Genomic DNA, 12,917 nt, shown 5'->3' with positions numbered 1-12,917 from the left:
AATCCAGTTTTGATCAGACTAGTGGAATTGGAAAGAGGACATAGAGGGATATTGAAGATCGCAATTTTAGATCTGAAAGAGCTGAAATTACAAAGTTATAGTTGTTTCACGATCGAGCTCCTAAAATCAAGAAAAGGCGATATGAGTAAGTTTGATGGCAAGGATCCAACACGGGGGCATTACTCAATGAACCTCTGATCTATCACGTGCGTTCATGGCGTATTAAACAATACCCTTAATTTGACCACATATTGGAAAATACCCTTAAAAATCACATTATTTAACCCCTACTTCCGCTAGATATTGAAGGTATCCATTTTTTCATTAACATTTTTTATACCCCTTTATATTTTTTCATTAACTTTGAGCTCCATTTTTTATACTTTCCAATATAAAAACCCTTTTCCCCCTATATATATCCCACAATATATTATGTCATATTTTCCTCAATATATAAACCCCAATATGAACTCACGTGGTATGGTATTGCTCCCCTAGTGAATCCCCCGTGGGATCCAATAAATTGGATACTACAGATGAAGCAATATTTTGATCTACATGAGTTGCAACTGTTACAAAAGGTACGTATTGCATCTTCATATTTAGAACCGAATCAATTTTTATGGTATAAAGGGTTTTGTTTCTCGTAAACCACTTGTTACTTGGTCAATTTTCATGTAGGAAATGACAACACATTATGAGGATACAAAGAGAAACATCTTCTTTAGCTAATTGATAAATCTCAAACAAAAGTGTTCAAGGGTAGAGCACATTGAGGACTTTCAAAAATTGAATATAAGGGTAAATGATATTCGAGAGAAGCAAAGGATTGATGTCTTCATAGGTACTTTAAAGGATAACATTCAACATGAGTTTCGTCTTTGGGAACCTGATTCATTGGAGAAAGCATTCAGATGGGCAAGAAAAATTGAAAGCAAAATTATGGAAAAAATGAATCCCACCACTCATGACTAGAATTACGGAAGTGTTTCTTCTCCTAGCCTTCCACAACCTACATGGTGTGCACCACAATAATTGGAAGAAAAAAGAGAAAAAGGGCTTTGTTACAATTCTGATAGCAAATGCACTAAAGGTCATAAGTGTGCTAAAAGGAAATTGTTTTACATAGAGTATGAAGAGGAGGAAGAGAAGGATCAAGAAACATCAAAAAAAGAGGATATACGCCATGATCCAACCCCAGAGAAAGAAGAAATCAATCTTGTAAAGCATTGGCAAGAATTACCACTCCTCAAACTCTCAAGATGGAAGGACATATCAAGAAGAAAAAGGTTCAAGAAGTGAAAGATCACATCAAGAAAGAAGAAATGAATCCAACCATATCTTGTAATGCATTGGCTAGAATTACCACTCCTCAAACTATCAATATAGAAGGACATATCAAGAAGAAAAATGTTTAAGAAGTGAAAGATCACATCGAGCATCAAGAAATGAATCAAACCATATATTGTAAGGCATTGGAAGAAATTACCACTCCTCAAACTCTTATGATAGAAGGACATATCAAGAAGAAAAAGGTTCAAGCAGTGAAAGATCACATCGAGCACCAACAACAAGTTCTCCAACTTTTAAAGGATAATGCCACTTTGGTGCAGAATTGAATGAAAGAACAGGTAGATCAACATCGCAGTGGAAAACATTTTGATGTAGGTGATTAGGTATTTTTACGGCTACATCTCAAGAAAGCTATTTATGAGAAGGAAACGTTGGCAATACTACATGCACTTAAGAAATGGCGACCATACCAAATGGGAAGACACTTCAAGGTAAAAATAGATCATGATAGTATTAAATACTTTTTAGAACAAATATTATCTTTAAAAGAACAGAAAAAATGGGTCACAAATATGTTGGGTTATGACTTTGACATCATCTACAGAAAAGGGAAGAAAATTTTTGTTGCGGATGTACTCTCAAGAAAGGATGAGGATGTGGAAGCATTGTTTTGTGCTATTTCTATTATCTAACTAGATTGGATAAATGAAGCAAGGGATGAATGGAAGAAGGACAAAGAAGTGTGGCCACTCATTCAAAAGTTGCAGAATATCCTAATTCAAACAATATTGCCAGAACTTGAAGAGGAAGGAAAAATCATATTGGAACCTGGAGTAGCCACAGAAACAAGAACCCAACAACTACAAAATAGATCAATTCCAGAGTATCTCATCAAGTGGAAGAACTTACTCGCTGAAGATTCCACATGGGAGGACAAGAATTTTATACAAAAGCATCAAGAACTACTCAAGTGTTGAGGACAACACTTTTTGAAGGAGGGGGGCATGTTAGGCCCCTATACTACTAGTGTAACCCCTTATTGTTATTAGTACAATCCCCTTATTATATTGTTGTACCCATGTAGTCCCCATATTGTTATTATTGTGCCCCATAGAAGCCCACTATTGTTATTATTGTTCCCTTACATTATTATTGTTATTTCGGATCTGATTATATTATGACCCCTTAGACTCCTATATATAGAAAGGAGGTCTTGTCATTTATATCATTGAAGAATTGTTCATTTGTGTAATGTAAAGGAGGTTTCCCCCTCGAAGAGGCTTATTTATAAGGCGTTGATATATCTTTTCTATCTTTTTGTGAGCTGGTTTCATAACACAACTGAGCCTTGGTTTTTCTCCTTCCATCGTCACTATCTGCTTGGCCGATCATATGCTTTCATAACAAACCATGACAAGAGTGTAAAACACCAAGGGAGCCCCATAATACTATCATAAACATATAAGTGTTGTGCTAATGACACATGAAATAACTCAATAGACTTAAAATAATGCGCTAACATTGATAATGTTAGTGGCAAACAAAATTGCATGGAGAACCAATGATAGGATATATGGTTAAATAATTAATAAAACCTCCAACTATATATAAGTGTTTATATGTAAATAATCATGTAAGCATATAGAAATAGGTATATAAATATAAGTAACATTTCTTGATGTCATAACTAAACTATAAGGGGTCTCCAGTCTTGATTCATTGAGACTTAATTTTGACCCCAAAAACTTGAGTAAAGAATTCCATAGTGTGTATGTATGCAATAAACATTAGTAAGGAAAATCATGGGAACTGAATAACTTTCTTAAATGCTAATGATATCTTGAAAGGTGCAGGATTTGAAAAATCATGAGGTATCTAAATACGATGATAAATTATGTATGGTGGAAGTTATTTGCCTTTAAAAAAAATCACCATGATGAATTTCTAGGAATTTATACATTTTTTCTCAATGTAAGGATGTGAGAGATGTTACATAAACAATGAAAAAACTTAGAGAATATAACAAATAAACCTCTCTACTTCTATAGCATCATGAGGAATTTGCACCATCTACAACCCCTGTCTCCCACCCTCATCGATGCAACTTGAGAAATAGATGGTGTGTTCAACCTCTTGAAAGACAATGCCATTGGAATAAGGTTCCAAATATTCAATATTTATTACACTTATCGCTGCATTAAAAAAATCAAATATTATAAATCTATAAAAAGCTTTTGAAATCAAATCAGCGATGAGGAAAAAATCGTAACAAATAATGAAGTTGGACATATTTTCAATAGAAATATCGAGTGGTCTTTACCCGTAAAACCTAAATAGAGAATAACAAAAAGATTTTATTAAAAAAATACTTTTTATCACTCGAAAACTATTCACTCATATTTCATTGAATATCACTTAATAAATTTAATATTAGATAGCTATAATATGATATATAGATAAACAAAATAAATTAATTTTTATCACTCAAAAATTATTTACTCATATTTCATTGAATATCACTTAATACATTTAATATTAGATAAATAGCTATAGTAAGATATAAGGATAAAATTTATGTTGTTCTTACTCTATTGCTATATTTCTATTTGTTACTTATGAATTATCTATATATTCCCTATTTAACTTTTGTCTTACTACTTGAAACCCATGATCTATTTAACTTTGTACACAGAAAGTTATCATTTATTTATCATTTATTGATGATGTTTAATAACATTTAATTTTAATGAATATAAAATTTCGAATTTTAAAACAACTTTGACAAGAAAATAAACGCCTTATTATTGTGATCCTGTAAAATATGAAGGGTTCGTTTGACTAAAGCAATCAATTATACATCAATCTACTAAAGCATTGGAATGAGACCATCAAACGAATGGAGCACTCATAATTATTCTGTATAAACTAGTTAAGTGTTGCTTAAAGGAAGGTTGCTTAGGCAAGGCAGAATGCATGTTATAGTTTTTCCATTGAGTGGGCTAGTACGATTCTCTAAAAAGGAAAAGAGGTGTGTAGTATCTATTAGGTCTGAAAAGTTAAGATCTGTAATTGGCATAAAGGAGAAAGACCTTGAATTATGCTTGAATACTAGTCGGAGAAGAAATCCATTGCTCCATTTATGGTAGTAAATGCTATCTTGACTAGAGAAGGAAGTGAATTATCAATTAGATTCAAATTATCAAAATCTAGAACCGATGTAAAGGAGAAAGACCCTAATCAAAATCATTCATCTTATTATGAATGAGTTTTTTTTAACATTACTCACACAATTCTATTGTTTAAATTCTTTTATAAATCTAATTTATTAGCATACACAAAATGCTGCATGATGGAAAAAAATCTATCATATAATCTAAAAACTAGATTAATGAAAAGGAATTCTAACTCACCTCTTTTAAAACCCATATCATTGTATACGATGCACTTTTTTATGATTGAATAAATGAAAGAGATCACCTAAACAGATAAAGCCTAACGTTTTGATTAAAGGAAAAAACATAAATAATGATGATGCCAATACTTCCATATAAAATGAAAAATATAAATAGTCTATATAGATAAAAGGTATTTTATATTTAAAATATATTTAATAGGTAAAATATTATTTTTAAAATGGTTTAATTAACATTTAATTAAATATAGTAATAATTTAGAATTATAATTAAATTTTATTATTAAAATATTTTAAATTAGATTTATTGATTTATGAATAAAAAATATTATTAAAATATATATATTTTTTTAATATTTTGTTTGCTAAGTTGTATGAGCCTTAAATTGATTGTATATTCAATTTTTGGTTTGAGATACTGTAACCCAAATCGTATTAGGATCACTTTAACCTTCAAAATAATTAGATTTTTTTACATAAAATTTTAAATCGATAATCTTTATATCATAAATAACTTAACAATACACCCCATCAAGTCATGAACTATTATTTTTTTAATTTAAATAAAACAAATTTTGATAATATATTTACCTATTTTTAAAAATATAACCATTTAAAAAAATATAAAACAAATTTAAATATTTAAACAATATTCTCATTTTAATATTTTGAGATCTTCGTATTACAATTATTTTGAAAATGTGTTTGTATCACTTTATCATATTTAAAATAAGTAAAAATAAAAATGTAAAGAGTTATCAATTTGGACCCATCGAAGACTTGTTATTTCCTTGCAAAAATGAAAAGACTTACTACCTTCAACCAATTTGCTTGTAAAAACATTTTACTTTCATTGACTTTCCTTATGAATTTGTCTTGCTAATTAAAGGTGTCTTTTAAACAGATTTTATTTGTTTTCAACGTTAAAATAATTTTTATTTTTTATTTTAATTTAAATTTTAAAAAATATTATTATTATTATTATTAATATTATAATTCTTTATTAATATTGTTATTAATATTAATATTATTAATATTATAAATTTAACAAAATAATATTAAACCGAAGGGGTTAATATTTTAAACCCATGGTATATAACCTTAAGATAAATATTACAAAGCCTAAAACAAACATGGTTGACCATGGTTGATTTTCATATCGAGACAATCTTTGTCACAATGAGACGTTCAACCATGGCTGATTTTTATATTGAGATAATATTTGTCACAATGCGATGTTGGACCATGGTTGACATGGATGAACATGGTTGCCACAATGAGACATAAGACCATGAGACAATCTTTCTCACAATGTGGTCACGGTTATTGACCATGTTTGACCATGATTGACCATGGCTGTTAATGATGGATTTTCATTTAGAGACAATCTCAAACCTTAGGATAAATATTAAACCCTATGATTAATATTATAAACCCTATGAATAATATTATACCCTAGGAATATGATCCCTTAGATTAATAAACACAAGGGATTGATATTATAGACACAATGGACTAATAAACCTTAGCGATTAATACTAAAAACCTAAGGGAATAATGTTAAACCCAAGGGATTAACATTATAAACCCAAGGTAAAGAAACCCTAAGATAAATATAAATTTGAAGATAAATATTATAAACCCTAAAATAAACATGGTTGACCATTTTGTACAATGGTTGATTTTCATTTTGATACAATATTTGTCACAATGAGACATTGCACCATGGTTGACCATGATTGTTATGAAACCAGCTCAAGAAAAGATAGAAAAGATAAATCCACGCCTTAGAATTCGGCCTCTTCGAGGGGGCAACCTCCTTTACATTACATAAATGAACAATTCTTGGATTATACAAATGAAAAGACCTCCTTTCTATATATAGGAGTCTAAGGGGTTATAACATAATCAGAGCCGACATAACAATAATAATGTAAGGGCATAATAATAACAATAGTGGGCTTCTATGGGGCACAATAGTAACAATATGGGCACCACATAAATACATCAATATAATAAGTGGGTTATACTAATAACAATAAGGGGTTACACTAGTAGTATAGGGGCCTAACATGCCCCTCTCCTTCAAAAAGCGTTGTCCTCAACGCTTGAGTAGTTCTTGATGCTTCTGTATAAAATTCTTGTCCTCCCATGTGGAATATTCAGCGGGTAAGTTCTTCCACTTGATGAGATACTCTGAAATTGATTGATTTCGTAGCTGTCGGGTTCTTGTTTCTGTGACTGCTCCAGGTTCCAATATGATTTTTCCTTCCTCTTTAATTTCTGGCAATATTGCTTGAATTGGGATCTTTTGCAACTTTTGAATAAGTGGCCATACTTCTTCGTCCTTCTTCCATTCATCCCTTGCTTCGTTTATCCAATCTGGTTGGATAATATAAATAGCACAAAACAATGCTTCCACATCCTCATCCTTGAAGAGTCTTCCCATTCGGTAAGGTCGCCATTTTTTAAGTGCATGTAGTATTGCCAACATTTCCTTCTCATAAATAGCTTGCTTGAGATGTAGCAGTAAAAATACCCAATCACCTACATCAAAACATTTTTCACTACGATGTTGATCTACCTGTTGTTTCGTTTGATTTTGCACTGAAGTGGCGTTATCCTTTAAAAGTTGGAGAACTTGTTGTTGATGCTCGATGTGATCTTTCTCTGCTTGAACATTTTTCTTCTTGATATGTCCTTCTATCTTTTGAGGAGTGGTAATTTCTTCTAGTCCTTTACAAGATATGGTCGGATTCATTTCTTGATGCTCGATGTGATCTTTCACTTCTTGAACATTTTTCTTCTTGATGTGTCCTTCTATCTTGATAGTTTGAGGAGTGGTAATTTCGTCCATTGAATTACAAGATATGGTTGGATTCATTTCTTCTTTCTCGATGTGATATTTCACTTCTTGCACCTTTTTCTTCTTGATATGTCCTTCTATCTTGAGAGTTTGAGGAGTGGTAATTCTTGCCAATGCTTTACAAGATATGGTCTGATTCATTTCTTCTTTCTCTGGGGTGGTGTCCTGGCATATATCCTCTTCTTTCGATGTTTCTTGATCCTTTTCTTCATCCTCTTCATATTCTATGTAAAATAATTTCTTCTCAGCACACCTATGGCCTTTAGTGCATTTGCTATCACAATTGTAACAAAGCCCTTTTTCTCTTTTTTCTTCCAATTGTTGTGGTGTAACCCTTGTAGGTTGTGGAAGGTTGGGAGAAACAACACTTCCATCTTTATAGTTGTGAGGGGTATGCTTCCTGGTTTCCATAATTTTGCTTTCCATTCTGTCACGAAGCCCTTTTACTCTTTCCAATTGTTGTGGTGTTGCTCTAAAGAAGGTGTTTCTCTTTGTATCCTCATAATGTGCTATCATTTCCTCCGTGAAAATTGACCACGTAACAAGTTTTTTACGAGAACAAAGCCCTTCATACCATAAAAATTGATCTGGCTCTAAATATGAAGATGCAATACATACCTTTTTTAATAGTTGTACACCATGTAGATCAAAATATTGCTCCATCTGAAGTATCCAATTTACCAGATCCTTGCCATCAAACTTCCTCATCTTGCTTTTTCTTGATTTTAGGACCTCGATCTTGAAACGACTGTAACTTTGTACTTGCAGATATTTAAGTTCTGAAATTACTACCTGTAGTAGCCCTCTGTGTCCTCTTTCCAATGCCACTAGTTTGATCCAAATTGGATTCTCCAAGAAAGAGTTATTCACAATCTCCTGCAGTGACCTGATTATAGACTAGTTCAATAGAGTGAACGTGTATGAAGTGCCACGTGTCACTGTTTCAACCTTTGACTCTGAAAAATATATAAAAGAAAACTACAGTCCGTCCTCTTTCTGTACCTTCTTACGGAATTTCAATCCGATGCTCAGAAAGAATGTTATGACGATTTTCCCCAGGTCACCTGTTTTGAGTGTACTTCAGGAGTCTGCAAAAAGACCCACTTCCTTAGATCATATCTCCTAAAATATCGCGTGAAAAGCTCTGAAATTCAGACCCAAGGTTCAGCGCGATTTCTTCTCAAATGGGTTTTTTTTGCGACTTCTTAAACATCACAGAAAAAACTTTATAGCGAAAATTCCACGATGACCTGTTTGGAGCAGCGAAACCCTAGAATCCAAAGCTCTGATACCAAATGTTATGAAACCAGCTCAAGAAAAGATAGAAAAGATAAATCCACGCCTTAGAATTCAGCCTCTTCGAGGGGGCAACCTCCTTTACATTACATAAATGAACAATTCTTGGATTATACAAATGAAAAGACCTCCTTTCTATATATAGGAGTCTAAGGGGTTATAACATAATCAGAGCCGACATAACAATAATAATGTAACGGCATAATAATAACAATAGTGGGCTTCTATGGGGCACAATAGTAAAAATATGGGCACTACATGGATACATCAATATAATAAGTGGGTTATACTAATAACAATAAGGGGTTACACTAGTAGTATAGGGGCCTAACAATGATTGATTTTCATAATGAGACAATATTTTTCACAATGCGACGTTGGAACATGGTTGATTTTAATGTTGAGATAATATTTGTCACAATGCGACATTGGACCATGCTTGAGCATGGGTTTATAATTTATAAACCCAAGGAATTATTTATATCAAAATCCAAAAGGATTAAAACCTAAGGGATTAATAAAACCAAGAGATTAATAAACCCAAGGAATTATTAATATTATAAACTCAAGGGATTAATATGACAAACCCAAGGGATTAATAAACCCAATGAATTATTAATAGCATAAACTAAAGGGATGAATATTATAAACCCTATCAATAATATTATACCCTATGAATATGAACCCTTAGATTAATATTAAACCTAAGGACATAATATTAAATGCAATGGGTTAATATTATAAACCAAAGATATATAAACTCTAAGATAAATATTATAAACCATAAAATAAACATGGTTGACCATTGTTGGCCATGCTTGATTTTCATTTTGACACAATGTTTGTCACAATGAGATGTTGGACCATGGTTGACCATGATTCATTTTCATATTGAGACAATCTTTGTCATAATGTGATGTTGGACCATGGTTGATTTTCATATTGAGACAATCTTTGTCGCAATGTGACATTGGACTAAGGTTAACCATGGATTTATAATTTATAAACCCAAGGAATTATTCATATTAAAATCTAAATGAATTAAAAACCCAAGTGATTAATATTAAAACCCCAAGGGATTAATATTACAAACCCAAGGGATTAATAATCCCAAGGAATTATTAATATTATAAATCGAAGGGATTAATATTATAAATTCAAGGGATATATAATAAACTCTAAGATTAATATTTTAAACTATATGAATAATATTATACCCTAGGAGTATGAACCCTTAGATTATTAAACCCAATGGATTGATATTATAAAACCAAGACACTAATATACCCAAGGGATTAATAGTAAAAGCTCAAGGAAATAATATTAAACCCAAGGGATTAATATTCTAAATGCAAGGTATATAAACCCAAAGATAAATATTATAAACCCTAAAAAAATATGGTTGACCATGGTTCATTTTCATATTGAGACAATCTTTGTCATAATGTAACATTAGACCATGGTTGAGCAGGTTTGAGCATGCTTTATTTTCATATTGAGAGAATCTTTGTGACAATGCGACGTTGGACAATAGTTCACAATGGTTGACCATGATTGACTGTGGTTGATTTTCATATTGAGACAACCTTTGTCACAATGAGAAGTTGGATGACAGTTCATGATGAATGACCATAATTGTCACAATGTGACTTTGCACCATGAGACAATATTTGTCACAATGTGACCATGGTTAGTTATTGACCATGGTTGACAATGGTTGATTTTCATATTATAAACCCTAAAATAAAATGGTTGACCATTATTGACTATTGTTGATTTTTTTTTGACACAATCTTTGTAACAATGTGACGTCAGATAATGGCTGACCATGATTTATTTTTAGATTGAGACAATACTTGTCACAATGTGAAGTTGGGCCATGGTTGAACATGGTTGGTTTTCATATTGAGACAATATTTGTCACAATGCAATGTTGGACCATGATTGACCATTGGTTTATAATTTATAAACCCAAGGAATTATTCATATTAAAATCCAAACAGATTAAAAACACAAGGGATTAATATTACAAACCCAAGGGATTAATAAACCAAAGAAATTATTAATATTATAGACCCAATGGATTAATATTATAAACCCTACCAATAATATTATACCCTAGGAATACGAACCCTTAGATGATTAAACCAAAGGGATCGATATTATAAAGCCAAGACACAAATAAACCTAAGGGATTAATACTAAAAACCCAAGAGAATAATATTTAATCCAAGGGATTAATATTAAAAAACCAAGGTATATAAATAGTAAGATAAATATTATAAGCCTTAAAACCAACATGGTTGACCATGGTTGATTTTCATATAAAGACAATCTTTGTCACTGTGTGACATTGGACCATGGTTGACCATGATTGATTTCATATTGAGAGAATCCTTGTCACAATGCAACATTGGACCGAGGTTAGCCATGGTTGACTTTCATATTGAGACAATCTTTGTAATAATGCGACATTAGACCATGGTTGAAGATAGTTGACCATGATTAAATTTCATATTGAGAGAATCTTTGTCACAAATGCGACGTTGGATAATTGTTGACCATGATTAGCCATACTTAACCATGATTGACAATAGTTAACATGCTCTAATGTGTAGATTAATTAATAAGTAAGACAATATAAATGTGTAAATTAATATATTATTAACGTTCCATTAATGCTATATTAAAAACTCTAATTAATATTATTTAAATGTTGTTATAATGTTATATATTTATTTATTTCGATAGCATGTTAATATGATAATTAAATATTAATACTATATAAAAAAATAAATATTAATATAATGGTTGTGTTAAGTATTGGGGGTTTTCACAGTACATTATATTAGATATCATTATGGGATTCAACTACGTTAAGTAAGTCATTCAACTATGACTATGAGAGGTAGTCGTAACTGACTAATTTCTCATGATTTTTGAACAATCCGCTTAGCACTCATTGCATCGGGTGATGCTCACAAGAGTGAAGAAGTGAAATTGAAACTAGTAAAATGAATCACATAGCGTCAATCATCACTTCCGAGACTTGCACTCGGTAACCAGAACTTCCTAAAAAATAACTAATATTTTCCTTGTCCATACCATAACTAATAAAATAAAAATTCAGTGACATTTTCTTAACTCAAACTTTTGAGAACTCATGTGCCAATTCCAAAAGTTTACCCAAAATTACAACCATAATTTCCTCAATGGTGAAATTTACAATAGGCACCACTGTCTCTGGGTCGAAAGCTTGTCCAATTGAATCTAAGAATATATGTGCAAATGCCCCACAGGCAACCCACTTGCGTCATAAATTTCATCATAAATTTTATGATAATTTTTATAAAAAAATGTTATAAAGAAAATTTAATAAATTATAATTGAGTTATTAAATTTAATAAATTAATTGCATTAATAAAATTTCTTAATAACTTTAAGAAAATAGAAATGTATTAATAATTTTTGTAATAACTTTTATTAAAAAAGGTAAAGGATTATTATAAAATTTATATAATAAAATTATTTTGATATTTTTTCAAAATGAATTTATTTAAAATTTAAATACAATTTACATAATAAAAATTATCATCTCATCAAATATCATATTATTAAATTCTTTTAATAACTATAATATCACTCCATTTGTCTACCAACTTAATAATCAAAATATTTCAAAATGATGTAGATAAATACAATAATAAAAATAAAATATGTGGGTCTCTAATCAGCCAATGAGAAAACAATAATCGAAAGGAATAATTTCCTGTATTAATGATTCATGTTCAGGAATTTTTCTCATGATTCATGTTCAAGAATTTTTCTCTAGCAGCCATGGTTTGCTTTTATTGACCTTGAAACCCTAGCAGCTGAAATACCCCGAAACCTTCGACTTTGCTTACAATGAAGAAACTTCATACTTCCGTAGATCTTTATTAATTGCAATTAGTTCTAAGAATATTTGGAAATTAAATTGACATGGATGAATTGGATACCTCAAAACTGTGTATAGCATATACAGAACAAGTGGATTTGGATTAGATCAAA

The sequence above is a fragment of the Pinus tabuliformis genome, chromosome 5_2 (assembly GCF_031772625.1).
Source record: "Pinus tabuliformis cultivar Carrire ecotype Pingquan chromosome 5_2, CPIR1, whole genome shotgun sequence".
Lineage (NCBI taxonomy): Eukaryota > Viridiplantae > Streptophyta > Pinopsida > Pinales > Pinaceae > Pinus > Pinus tabuliformis.
Note: the sequence above shows the minus strand (reverse complement) of the source record.